We start from the raw sequence: 11791 nt of genomic DNA, 5'->3' as shown, positions 1-11791 counted from the left end.
CAGGCAGGGCACTTCCGCATCACCCCAGGTAGCACATGCACATTCACCACTAACCTCTTCCCTCTCTATGTGCACTGTCCCTGTTAGGTTCCCCGGATTTTCGCTGCTTGCCCGGTGTAAGGCGCTGGTAGACTCAGGCGCAGCCGGGAATTTCATGGATAGGTCTTTTGCCCTACGGTCGCACATACCCCTCCAGGCCCTCGACACCCCCCTGCCCGTGAGAGCTCTAGACAGCCGGCCACTAGGGTCAGGGCTGGTCACTAGTTGCACTGTTCCTCTCCTCCTGGTTACCGACAACCGACACAGTGAAACCATTTCATTTCACGTGATCGACTCACCCACGTTCCCAGTCGTTTTAGGTTTCCCCTGGTTGTCCCTACATGACCCTGTCATCTCTTGGTCTAGTCGACGTCTGTCGGGGTGGTCGCGGAAGTGTCAGGGTAGGTGTTTGGGTGTTTCCGTTGGCTCGACCTCGGTGGAGAGTCCAGACAGTGCGCCTGCCGTGCCCATTCCCCCCGAATACAGGGACTTGGCTACGGTTTTCTCCAAGGCCAAGGCTGCTGTGTTGCCACCACACCGGCTGGGGGATTGTGCGATAGACCTCATTGATGGAGCCGCACTCCCGAAGGGTCACGTGTATCCACTGTCCCGCACCGAAACGGAGACTATGAACGCCTACGTTACGGAAGCGTTGGAACAGGGCTACATTAGGCCCTCCAAGTCACAGGTCTCCTCGAGTTTCTTTTTTGTGAAAAAGAAGGACGGTGGTTTGCGCCCGTGCATCGATTACCGGGCGCTGAACAAAATCACCATTCCGTTCCGCTACCCTCTCCCTTTGATCTCTGCGGAGGTGGAGAGGATGCACGGGGCCCGCTTTTTCACTAAATTAGACCTCAGGAGTGCCTACAACCTGGTGCGTATCCGGAAAGGAGACGAGTGGAAAACTGCCTTTAGTACCACGTCCGGCCATTACGAGTATTTAGTGATGCCGTACGGGTTGATGAATGCTCCTTCAGTCTTCCAGTCCTTCGTAAACGACGTATTCCGGGACTTGTTGTGCGAAGGAGTGGTAGTGTATATTGATGACATCTTGATATTCACTGCCACCCGCGCTAAACATGTCTCGTTAGTGCGCAGAGTGCTGGCTCGACTGCTGGAGCATGACCTGTACGTGAAAGCCGAGAAGTGTCTGTTTTTCCAGTCGTCTGTGTCCTTCCTGGGATATCGCTTTTCCAGCACAGGTGTGGTTATGGAGGAGCCTCACATTGACGCCGTGCGTAATTGGCCGACCCCAACCACGGTTAAGGACGTGCAACGTTTCTTAGGCTTCTCTAATTACTACAGGAGGTTTATCCGGGGCTTTAGCCAGGTCGCGGCTCCGATCACCTCCCTTCTGAAGGATGATGCTCCCGTGCTCCCGGAGTCATGCATCGTGGCACCAGTGGTATGGGAGCTGGACGCGGACATCGCCGGAGCGCAGCGCGACGAGCCCTCTCCGCCCACATGCCCTGAGGGCCGTACGTATGTGCCGGCGTCTGTCCGCGACCGCCTCATCTACTGGGCGCATACATCTCCCTCCTCCGGTCATCCTGGCATCGGGCCAACAGTGCGCGCCCTGGCCGGTAAGTACTGGTGGCCCACTTTAGCCAAGGACGTGAGGGTATACGTCTCTTCCTGCTCGGTGTGCGCCCAGAGTAAGGCACCCCGGCACCTACCTGTGGGCAAGTTGCACCCCTTGCCCATTCCACAACGACCATGGTCCCACATCTCTGTTGATTTTTTGACAGATCTCCCCCCTTCCCAGGGCCAGACCACCATCCTGGTCGTTGTGGATCGGTTCTCGAAGTCCTGCCGCCTCTTGCCTCTGCCCGGCCTTCCTACTGCCCTACAGACCGCGGAGGCCCTGTTTACACACGTCTTCCGGCACTATGGGGTGCCCGAGGACATCGTGTCTGACCGGGGTCCCCAATTCACGTCTAGGGTGTGGAAAGCATTTATGCAGCACCTGGGGATCTCGGTCAGCCTGACCTCGGGCTACCATCCCCAGTCCAACGGGCAGGTGGAGCGGGTAAACCAAGAAGTGGGTAGGTTCCTCCAGTCCTACTGCCAGGACCGGCCGGGGGAGTGGGCAGAGTTTCTGCCGTGGGCAGAATATGCACTGAATTCTCTGCACCACTCCTCCACGGGCATGACGCCTTTCCAGTGCGTCCTAGGCTACCAGCCGGTCCTGGCGCCCTGGACGCCGAGCCAGACCGGTACCCCTGCAGTTCAATCCCGCCTCCGGCTCGCTGTCCGCCGTCAGAAGGCTGCTGCGGACCGCCACCGCGGGGAGGCCCCGGTGTATCGGCCGGGCGACCGGGTCTGGCTCTCGTCCAGGGACCTGCCCCTCCGCCTGCCCTGCCGGAAGCTGGCCCCGCGGTTTGTGGGGCCCTTTAAAGTCCTGAGGAGAGTCAACGAGGTAACATATCGGTTACGCCTTCCCCCTGACTACCGTATTAACCCCTCGTTCCATGTGTCTCTCCTCAGGCCGGTGGTGGATGGTCCCCTTCAGGGGTGTGAGGTGCGGGAGGTACCCCCTCCCCTTCTGGACGTCGAGGGGGCCCCGGCGTACTCTGTCCGCTCCATCATCGACTCGAGGCGCCGGGCGGGGGGCCTCCAGTACCTCGTGGAGTGGGAGGGGTACGGCCCGGAGGAGCGGAGCTGGGTCCCGGTGAAGGACGTCCTGGCTCCCGTCCTTGTCCGCGACTTCCACCAGCGTCGGCCGGATCGCCCTGCTCCGCGCCCCCCGGGTCGGCCCCGAGGCCGGTGTCGTCGCGCGGCTGGGGCCGCGCGTCAGGGGGGGGGGTACTGTGACGACTACGACATCTGCTGGTTCACCTCCCCCTGCAGCGGGCGGGCCCCGGCGGTCGACGTCACCGGCTTTCTAACACCACCGTCTCATCATGCATTTCACCTGTGTCTCGTTTCGTGCACCTGTTCATCATCATCCTGTTTCCCCCGGTATATATGTTCCCTCTGCTCCCCCTGTCTTTGTGTGTGATTGTTCTCTGCCACAGTCAGAGCTGTATGCGCTTGTTAAGACGCTCGTTCTGTTTATTTTGTTCTATTCATATATATAAAAACCTTCATTCCGCCACGCCTTCTCCGGTTCCTCCTTTGCTTCCTCAACCTAAGCCGTGACACCAGGACACAAAATGTCCAAGTAGGGAAATCCGGTCGAAATCCGTCCGACTACTTATTAACCAACCCTGTAATCTGGTGTTATAATCTCAGACTCTAAGCTTCAACAGGGATGACAAGTTGGAAGTCTATGGAGAAGGGCTTTGTAAACTAACAGAGTAGTGCAGTAGTCAACAGGTCTTTAATGAGGTCCAGACACATTTCTGGTAAAGGATGCAGTGTTAAGTATTAAAACTGTCAGATGTAATAAAACAAATGGCCACTACAGTATGAAAGGGTCAAGGGATCTCAGAGTTGTATCTGTTGTACTTTAGTAGATAGTATCTCCAGAATCAAGAACAGGTCTAAAAAAGTTGATTGAACAAAAAAATTCAAATAACTAGTCAAGAGGCAAGATTTAATTCTATATAGTGGCTAATGGACGGATAAACAGTCTTTATTGAATCATTTACAGCAAATAACTTATCTGAAGAACACTTGCTAGCTACAGAATTAGGCTACTAACTAAGTCTTCAACATCATGTCAGAAAGTTAGTAAGGAATGTGCCACCACTGCTCAAGAAGAAGTGTAAAGGACGGTAAAACAACCATGGTTCATTGATTATAGTCAATGGATTCATTCATGGATTATGTCTGGGTTCTTTATTAAGTATTCAACAGATGGCGTTAAAGGGCAAGTTTTAATGACCAATGATGATAATGAATAATAATCAGGTCAGGGGTCGTCTCCGGTGTGACAGGTCTCTGTCAGGGATGGGGAGGCCTGCCAGGGTCAACACCCCTACTCTGTTGTCATGGACACTGATTTTAACATCCCTCACAAATGTAAGCCCTCCATTGGACTACACTGCTATGGGGCACTGAGACTTTTTACATCAAAACAAGAGGGAAGAGTGCCCCCTGTTGGTCCCCCAAAACCACTTTCAGTAGCATCTGGTCTCCTGTCCAGGGGCCAACAGTGACTGACCCTAGTTAGTTTCAGAGGGTGCTATGAAACAGGAAAACTGTTTTCCCCCAACATTATATTCTGTTCTGCAAGCGGACAGGTTTAAGTGATCAAGGTTAAAGTGCTTTAAGCAGCAACTGATGAAGTGATGAAACTCAAGCAGGACTCATCTGAAATGCTTACTGGAAATAGCCATGCTAGACAAAGCTAACACAGCAAGCTTCTAAACTGGCACTGAGGGGACACCCATGAATCAGAGATTCCAGAAGTGTAAAGGATCACTGCACAGTGCAATTCTAGTTGATTCAGAGTTTTGACTAGTCTTCTTTGCATCTTTAAGTGTGACATCCCTTTCTTCCGTCCTTGTTGCACTTTGCAGTCATGACTCAAACCACTTCTAAGTTTCTACTTTGACCACGTGTTTTTGGCTACGTTTTTGGCTAATTCCCAAGTTGTTGTTGCAAATCATTTCATTTTGGCAAACACTTTGGCTCATAATTATGTTTACTATTCAGAATTGACAGAGGACTGAATAATTAAAATGCATGTGTGTTGAAATAAAATATGTAAAAATCCACCACCACTTGGCACTGCCCCTCTACTAATCAACCAGTCAGGAACCGCCACTGCTTTCACATTGTGTCAATGCGTCATTACTTAAATGAGTGAATCCAACTCTAGGAACTTTACTAGGGAATGTGATGTGAATGTCTCATTGAGGACCACACAGATTCATTAATGGACAAGTGAATGAGAAATAACCGAGAATTATCTGATCTAAGATGTAGCATATTTGTCCAACAACAAAACACATCTTAATATTAAACTTACTGGATATGGGCGCATGAGGTTCTCATGTTGGGGGAAACTGGGTAACACTTTATTTGTAGAGTTAATCTGTACTCCCCTTTGAGTATCTCTCTACAGAGGCTCTGAACTGTGAAGTTAAAGAGTCGTCTACAGGCTGGAGGTTCTCCTGGTACAAGACTGTTCCCTACAGAGCTGGGTTATGTAATATATGTGAGAAGAGAGGGGTTGTCTCAGGATGGGCAGTGGAACCATTGAGGTTAGCTGGTTATTTTCACCATTAGTAACCAACTTAGTGAATGTTTTAGGGGATTAGTGTAGTAGGAGTGAGATTGACATTGATGGGATGTTATATCTATGAAAATTATAAATGTTCAGACGGTAGACAGAGGTCAGGTAACGTAGCTTTAATTGGTTCATTCGTTCACATTATTCTTTTCCTTTTACTCATGGTACAGTGTCTGTTAAACAAGTCCAGTAGAACAATCAATATAAACACAACAAGGGACAGATTATATTTTTATCAAAGTGGTATGATTGGGGGGGGGTTACCATCTTCTATCACTGTGGGGTGGGGGGCATGTCTGCCCTGCCCCCCCCCTCCCCTTTCTCCTATGCCCTTGTAAGAGAAGCTTCCTAAAATCTGTATCTTTATAGATTAAATGCTCATTCTCTCCTCCTTCTTCTAATAATGAGGAAGGAACCAGTTTGAGTTCCTGTAGCCAACCATGAGGAGAAGTTGGTCTAAAATAAACATCTATTTCTATCTGTGTGAGTGTACAGAGGTGCTATCTAACCAGACTCTCATCATATACGAAGTAGAGGGGTTTGTAAGAACTCTCAGAGACTGTTACTTATCACGTTGACAGATTGGATCACACCTGGCTCTGTCTTCTACTCTATAAGAACTAACTTTGTATGCTTAAGAGCATAAAGTTCACTAAGGTTAATTTTACTACTGATGGAATATATCGTTGTATAGTGGTTACTTTAGTAAAAACATACTTGGTCGACAATCAAGGGAGAAAAAAAAGCTTTATTAAAAGCACCGCAGCAGAGTTGTCTGATGATACATGTTCAATCTCACATGTAAAGATTGTTGCTAGCGGTTATGTACATTGAAGGGTGTCTCTCCCAAACACAGAGAGCATTTCCACAAGAACCCCCAAGCCAAATGGTCAATGTCAACATTCCACATCCCTGAGGTCTGCAGAGCTTGACCTACAGAGAAGGAATCTAATCACAGATGTGTCTGTTGTTCTCATTATCTAGGCACATTTAACTTTCAATGAGACATACATTCATATGATTCCACACTACTCTCACAGCACAGTTAACATTATTGTATTTCTACTGTTCTGTAAAGACTTTCAATCAATCAATCAATATTTATTTATAAAGCGCTTTTTACAACAGCAGTTGTCACAAAGTGCTTTACAGAGACACCCAGCCTTAAACCCCAAGGAGCAAACAACAGTAGTGTTGAATTTCAGTGGCTAGGAAAAACTCCCTAAGAAGGTCGAATTTTAGGAAGAAACCTAGAGAGGACCCAGGCTCAGAGGGGTGACCAGTCCTCTTCTGGCTGTGCCGGGTGAGATATTAAGAGTCCAATTGGAATAATAAATAAATTTCTCTGGGCTAAATCCAGAGTATATTTGATTTTAGACTAGGTCAGAAGTATGACCAGGTGGACAAGGACAGGAACAGCAACGGTCCCCCCAAACCAGGTAATCCGCAGGTGTGGACCAGGACCTCATCTCCTTCTAAAATTAAAAACTGGAGGAAACTGAGAAAAGTTAGTAGTACATCCCTCATGTCCCCCAGCACAATAATATAGCAGCGTAACACCTTGGAAACTGAGACGGGGGGGTCCGGTGACACTGTGGCCCTACCCGGGGGAGGCCCCGGACAGGGCCCAACAGGCAGGAAATCAATCCAACCACATTGCCAGGCATCAACCAAAGGGACACCCACCAACCGCAACCCCCCTGAATGAGGGCCGAGTATTGCTAGCAGCGTACAGCCCAACTGCACAAGTGCGCAATAGAGAGTCAACAACAAGCCAGTGACTCTTCCCCCGAAGGGCATTGGAGGGAGGGCATCCCAATGGCGACGAGAGCCCACCTGGCAAGACAGCAAGGGTGGACAGTATCAAGCCTACTGGTCACCTTCACGCCCCCGGGCCAGGCTACACCTAATTATAAACCGTGCTGTAGAGGTGAGTTTTTAGTAGACACTTGAAAGTTTGCACTGAGTTTGCATTTCTAACCTTAATTGGCAGATCATTCCACAGGAGTGGAGCTCTATGAGAAAAGGCCCTGCCGCCAACTGTTTGTTTAGAAATTCTAGGTACAATTAAAAGGCCTGCATCTTGCGATCTAAGGTTACGTGTAGGTATGTATGGCTGGATCATTTCAGCCAGGTAAGTAGGAGCAAGTCCATGTATTGATTTATAGGTTAAGAGTAAAACCTTAAAATCAGCCCTAACCCTAACAGGCAGCCAATGTAAGGATGCCAGGACAGGAGTAATGTGTTCAAATTTTTTTGTTCTAGTTAGGATTCTAGCAGCTGTGTGCAGCACTAATTGAAGTTTATTTATTAATTTGTCTGGATAACCAGAGAGAAGAGCATTGCAGTAATCTAATCTAGAAGTAACGAAAGCATGGATTAATTTTTCTGCATCAGTTTTTGATAGAAAGTTTCTAATTTTTGCGATGTTTCGAAGATGAAAATAAGCAACTCTTGAGACATATTTTATATGTTCTTCAAAGGAGAGGTCAGAGTCAAGGGTAACGCCGAGGTTTTTTACAGTTTTTTGGGATACGACCATGCAGCCATCGAGGTTCACAGTGAGATCTGCTAACAACGCTCTTTGTTTTTTGGGTCCTAAAAGGAGCATTTCTGTTTTATTTGAGTTTAAGAGCAAGAAATTCTCTGTCATCCACTTCCTAATATCTGAAACGCATGCTTCCAAAATAGCTAATTTAGGGGCTTCTCCATGCTTCATTGAAATATATAACTGTGTGTCATCAGCATAACAGTGAAAGTTAATATTGTGATTTTGGATTACATCGCCCAGAGGGAGCATGTATAGTGAGAAAAGTAATGGGCCCAGAACCGAGCCTTGAGGAACTCCAAAGCATACCTTTGACTTGTCAGAGGATATGCCATCCACACTGACGAACTGATATCTTTCAGATAAATAAGATTTCAACCAGGCTAGAACATGTCCACGTAGCCCAATATTGGTTTCCAGTGTCTCTAAGAGAAGGGAGTGATCAATAGTGTCAAAAGCAGCACTAAGATCAAGAAGCAACAGGACGGATGCGGAACCTTTGTCTGAGGCCATTAGAAGGTCATTTGTTACCTTCACGAGTACAGTCTCAGTACTATGATGGGATCTAAAACCGGACTGGAATATTTCATAAATGTTTTTTGTCTTTAGGAAGGCATTCAGTTGTTGGGAAACACATTTTTCTAAGACTTTTGAGAGGAACGGGAGGTTCGATATTGGCCTATAATTGTTTAATATGTCGGGATCTAGATTAGATTTTTTTAGAAGAGGCTTAATTTCCGCAATTTTTAGTGAGTTTGGTACGCATCCGAAAGAAAGGGAGCAATTTATTATGTTCAGCATTGGCTGACCTAGCACAGGAAATAACTCCTTAAGTAATTTTGTAGGAATCGGGTCTAGCTGAGAGTTTGTGGGTTTAGAACTCATTACAAATTTTGTAAATGTGTCGAGCGATACGGTATCAAAAAATTCAAGTGTCCCCATTGACACCTGGTCAGGGAGGTTCCGTAAATTTTTTGGACAACTGAGATTTTTAGGACCATAACTATTTAAGGATTCAGTTATTTGTTTTCTAATGGTGACGATCTTTTCATCAAAGTAGTTCATGTATTCATTACAACTAAAGTGAAGACCCACTTCACTTGCTAAGCTTTGCTTTTTTGTTAACTTTGCAACTGTATCAAAGAGAAATTTTGGATTGTTTTTGTTCGCCTCAATCAGGTTGGAGAAATAAGCTGATCGAGCAGACGTGAGTGATTTTCGGTATTGTACTGTACTGTCTTATCCAGGCTAGTCTAAATACTTCCAACTTGGTGGAGCGCCACTTTCGCTCCAATTTTCTGGAGGCTTGCTTAAGTGCTCTAGTATTGTCGGTGTACCAAGGAGCGAGTTTCTTGTTGCGTATTTCTTTAGTTTTTAGTGGTGCAACTATGTCTAATGTATTTCGCAGTATTGAGTTTAGATCCTCGATTTGATCGTTTACAGATTTATTTACTCTGTCATTTATGAGCGAACTAGTAAGAATATCAAGGAATTTATTTGTAATCCAAGAATTTATAGTACGGCTTTTGAAACTCATTGTTTGGGGGGCAAGTGGATTTCTTGTTTTAACGGTAAATGTAATAAGACAGTGATCCGATAATCCAGGATTTTGGGGGTAAATTATTAGATCTACAATATCTATTTCTCGTGACAGGACTAAATCTAAGGTATGATTGTGGCAATGTGTTGGACCTGAGACATGTTGGATGAAACCCATTGAGTCAGTTATGGCTTGAAAGGCTTTTTGAAGAGGATCATTGGGGTTTTCCATATGGATATTGAAATCACCAAAAATTAGAATACTATCTGCCATGACTACAAGGTTAGACAAGAATTCTGGAAACTCATTGAGGAACAATGTGTATGGCCCGGGGGGCCTATAAATAGTAGCTATGTAAAATGATTTATCGGCCTGGTTAACTTTCATGAGTAAAACTTCGAAAGAATGAAACTCTGTGATATGTTTGAGAGTAAGTTTATATTTACTGTCATAAATATTAGCGACACCCCCTCCTTTTCGGGACGCACGAGGGATATGATCACTAGTATAGCCAGGAGGAGAGGCCTCATTTAAGGCAGTGAATTCATTAGGCTTTAGCCACGTTTCACATAAACCAATAGCATCTAGTTTATGATCAGAGATTAATTCATTTACTGCAACTGCCTTTGGAGCAAGAGATCTAATATTTAGGAGTCCCATTTTGAGATGCGAAGTGATACAATTATTTTTATTTTTGACCGAGGTGGAGGAAGGCTTTATCTTAATAAGGTTGTTTTTGTTAGCACTACCTTGTTTAACTTTTCTCAGCCTGGAACAAGTCACAGTGGCAATAGGTAAAGCTGCACTAACTACTCTGGCTATGCTATTGACAGACTCCACTATGCTAGCAGGCTGGCTAACAGCCTGCAGCCTGACCTGCACCCTATCTCATGTTAAAGCTATAGGAGTGAGACTCCTGTCAATGTTCCTAGACAAAAGAAGAGCACCACTCCAGCTAGGATGGAGTCCGTCGCTCCTCAGCAGATCAGGCCTGGCCCTATTTCTGGGAGAGTCCCAAAAAGAAGGCCAGTTATCTACAAACTCTACCTCCTGCGACGGGCAGGACTCCGTTTTCAGCCAGCGATTGAGTTGCGCAAGTCTGCTGTAGAGCTCGTCACCACCCCTAGCTGGGAGGGGGCCAGAGACAATTACTCGATGCCGACACATCTTTCTAGCTAATTTACACGCTGATGCTATGTTCTGCTTCGTAACCTCTGACTGTTTCATCCTAACATCGTTGGTGCCAACGTGGATAACAATATCTCTGTACTCTCTATACTTGCCAGTTTTAGACTTCGCTAGCACCAACCCCAGATTTGCGGCTACGTCGGTGGCTCTGCCCCCCGGTAAACAATGTACGATCGCCGGCTGATTCTTTAGTCTAATACTGCGTGTGATGGAATCGCCAATGACTAAAGTTTTTCAAGTCCACTGGTAGAACATGCCTGCCGACCATTCCCCTCCGAAGACGGCTCGGGCCTTGACTCCGACTCCAGTGGGGAAAACCTGTCCAAAGTCTCAGTTGGTTTTAGCAACGATTCAGGTTTAACTGGTCGACGGCATTTCTTCCCAGTGACCAAGAGAAAGTTATTGCCCGGCTGCAGGAGCTGTGCCGGGGGGCTAACAAAACTATCGTTTCTACCTGGTGGCACTGACGCAGATTTTTCTATTTCTACACTAGCATAATCCTTGCCTGGCATTTGCGTCAGAAGCCGAGCCTCTAACTCTGCTATCTTTAACTTAAGACGAACATTCTCCTCCGTGTTGTTGCTACAACAATTACAGTGAAAAGGCATTGTAATGATACTTAGCCTCAGGTGTTCAGGGGTGAGTAGTTCCGTTAATTATGTCCAAAAAGAGTCCCGGTGTAGAAAAGTTGGGTAAGAGGTCAACAGATAAATATTGCGTTGGTAAAACTCTAAAATAGAATTTTGACCAATTAGTTTAGTATCGAGTAAATTCGGAAAAGTTTGGCAGGTAGCCAGGTATGTAACAGCAGGCAGAGTACAGCACGTCAACAATCCCACAATGCAGTTCGTCTCAGCAAAAAAGATGAACTTTCTTTGCTTTTGTTGTAGTACTGAGTACCCTCATTTACTGTACTCTGCTTCTGGCATGCATGCTGTTTTAATTAGTTCTCGGTATATAGTCCAAGAGAAAGAGAGAATGAATTGCAGTACCCCTAGTCAAAACGAAACATAAAGGCCTAAACCCAGTCGTCAATTCTATCAATGTGTCAGTCACTCTGGAGTCATCTGGGACCTACAAGCTAAACCCAAGGGACTATTAGTGGGGCACTTGAACATTCACAGTGTCTTTCCTAAAATCTAATTCAACATCTCACAGACTCCAACCTTGACTTCCTTTCAGAGACTTGGCTCCATAAATACTTTCCTTATGCTGCTTTGATTGTGCCTGGCTACAATGTTTTCAGGAGAGACAGGATTGAAGGAAGAGAGGAGGTGGTCTGATGATGTACATT

This window comes from Esox lucius, chromosome 24 (genome assembly GCF_011004845.1).
Source record: "Esox lucius isolate fEsoLuc1 chromosome 24, fEsoLuc1.pri, whole genome shotgun sequence".
Classification (NCBI taxonomy): domain Eukaryota; kingdom Metazoa; phylum Chordata; class Actinopteri; order Esociformes; family Esocidae; genus Esox; species Esox lucius.
This window is presented reverse-complemented; position numbering follows the sequence as displayed.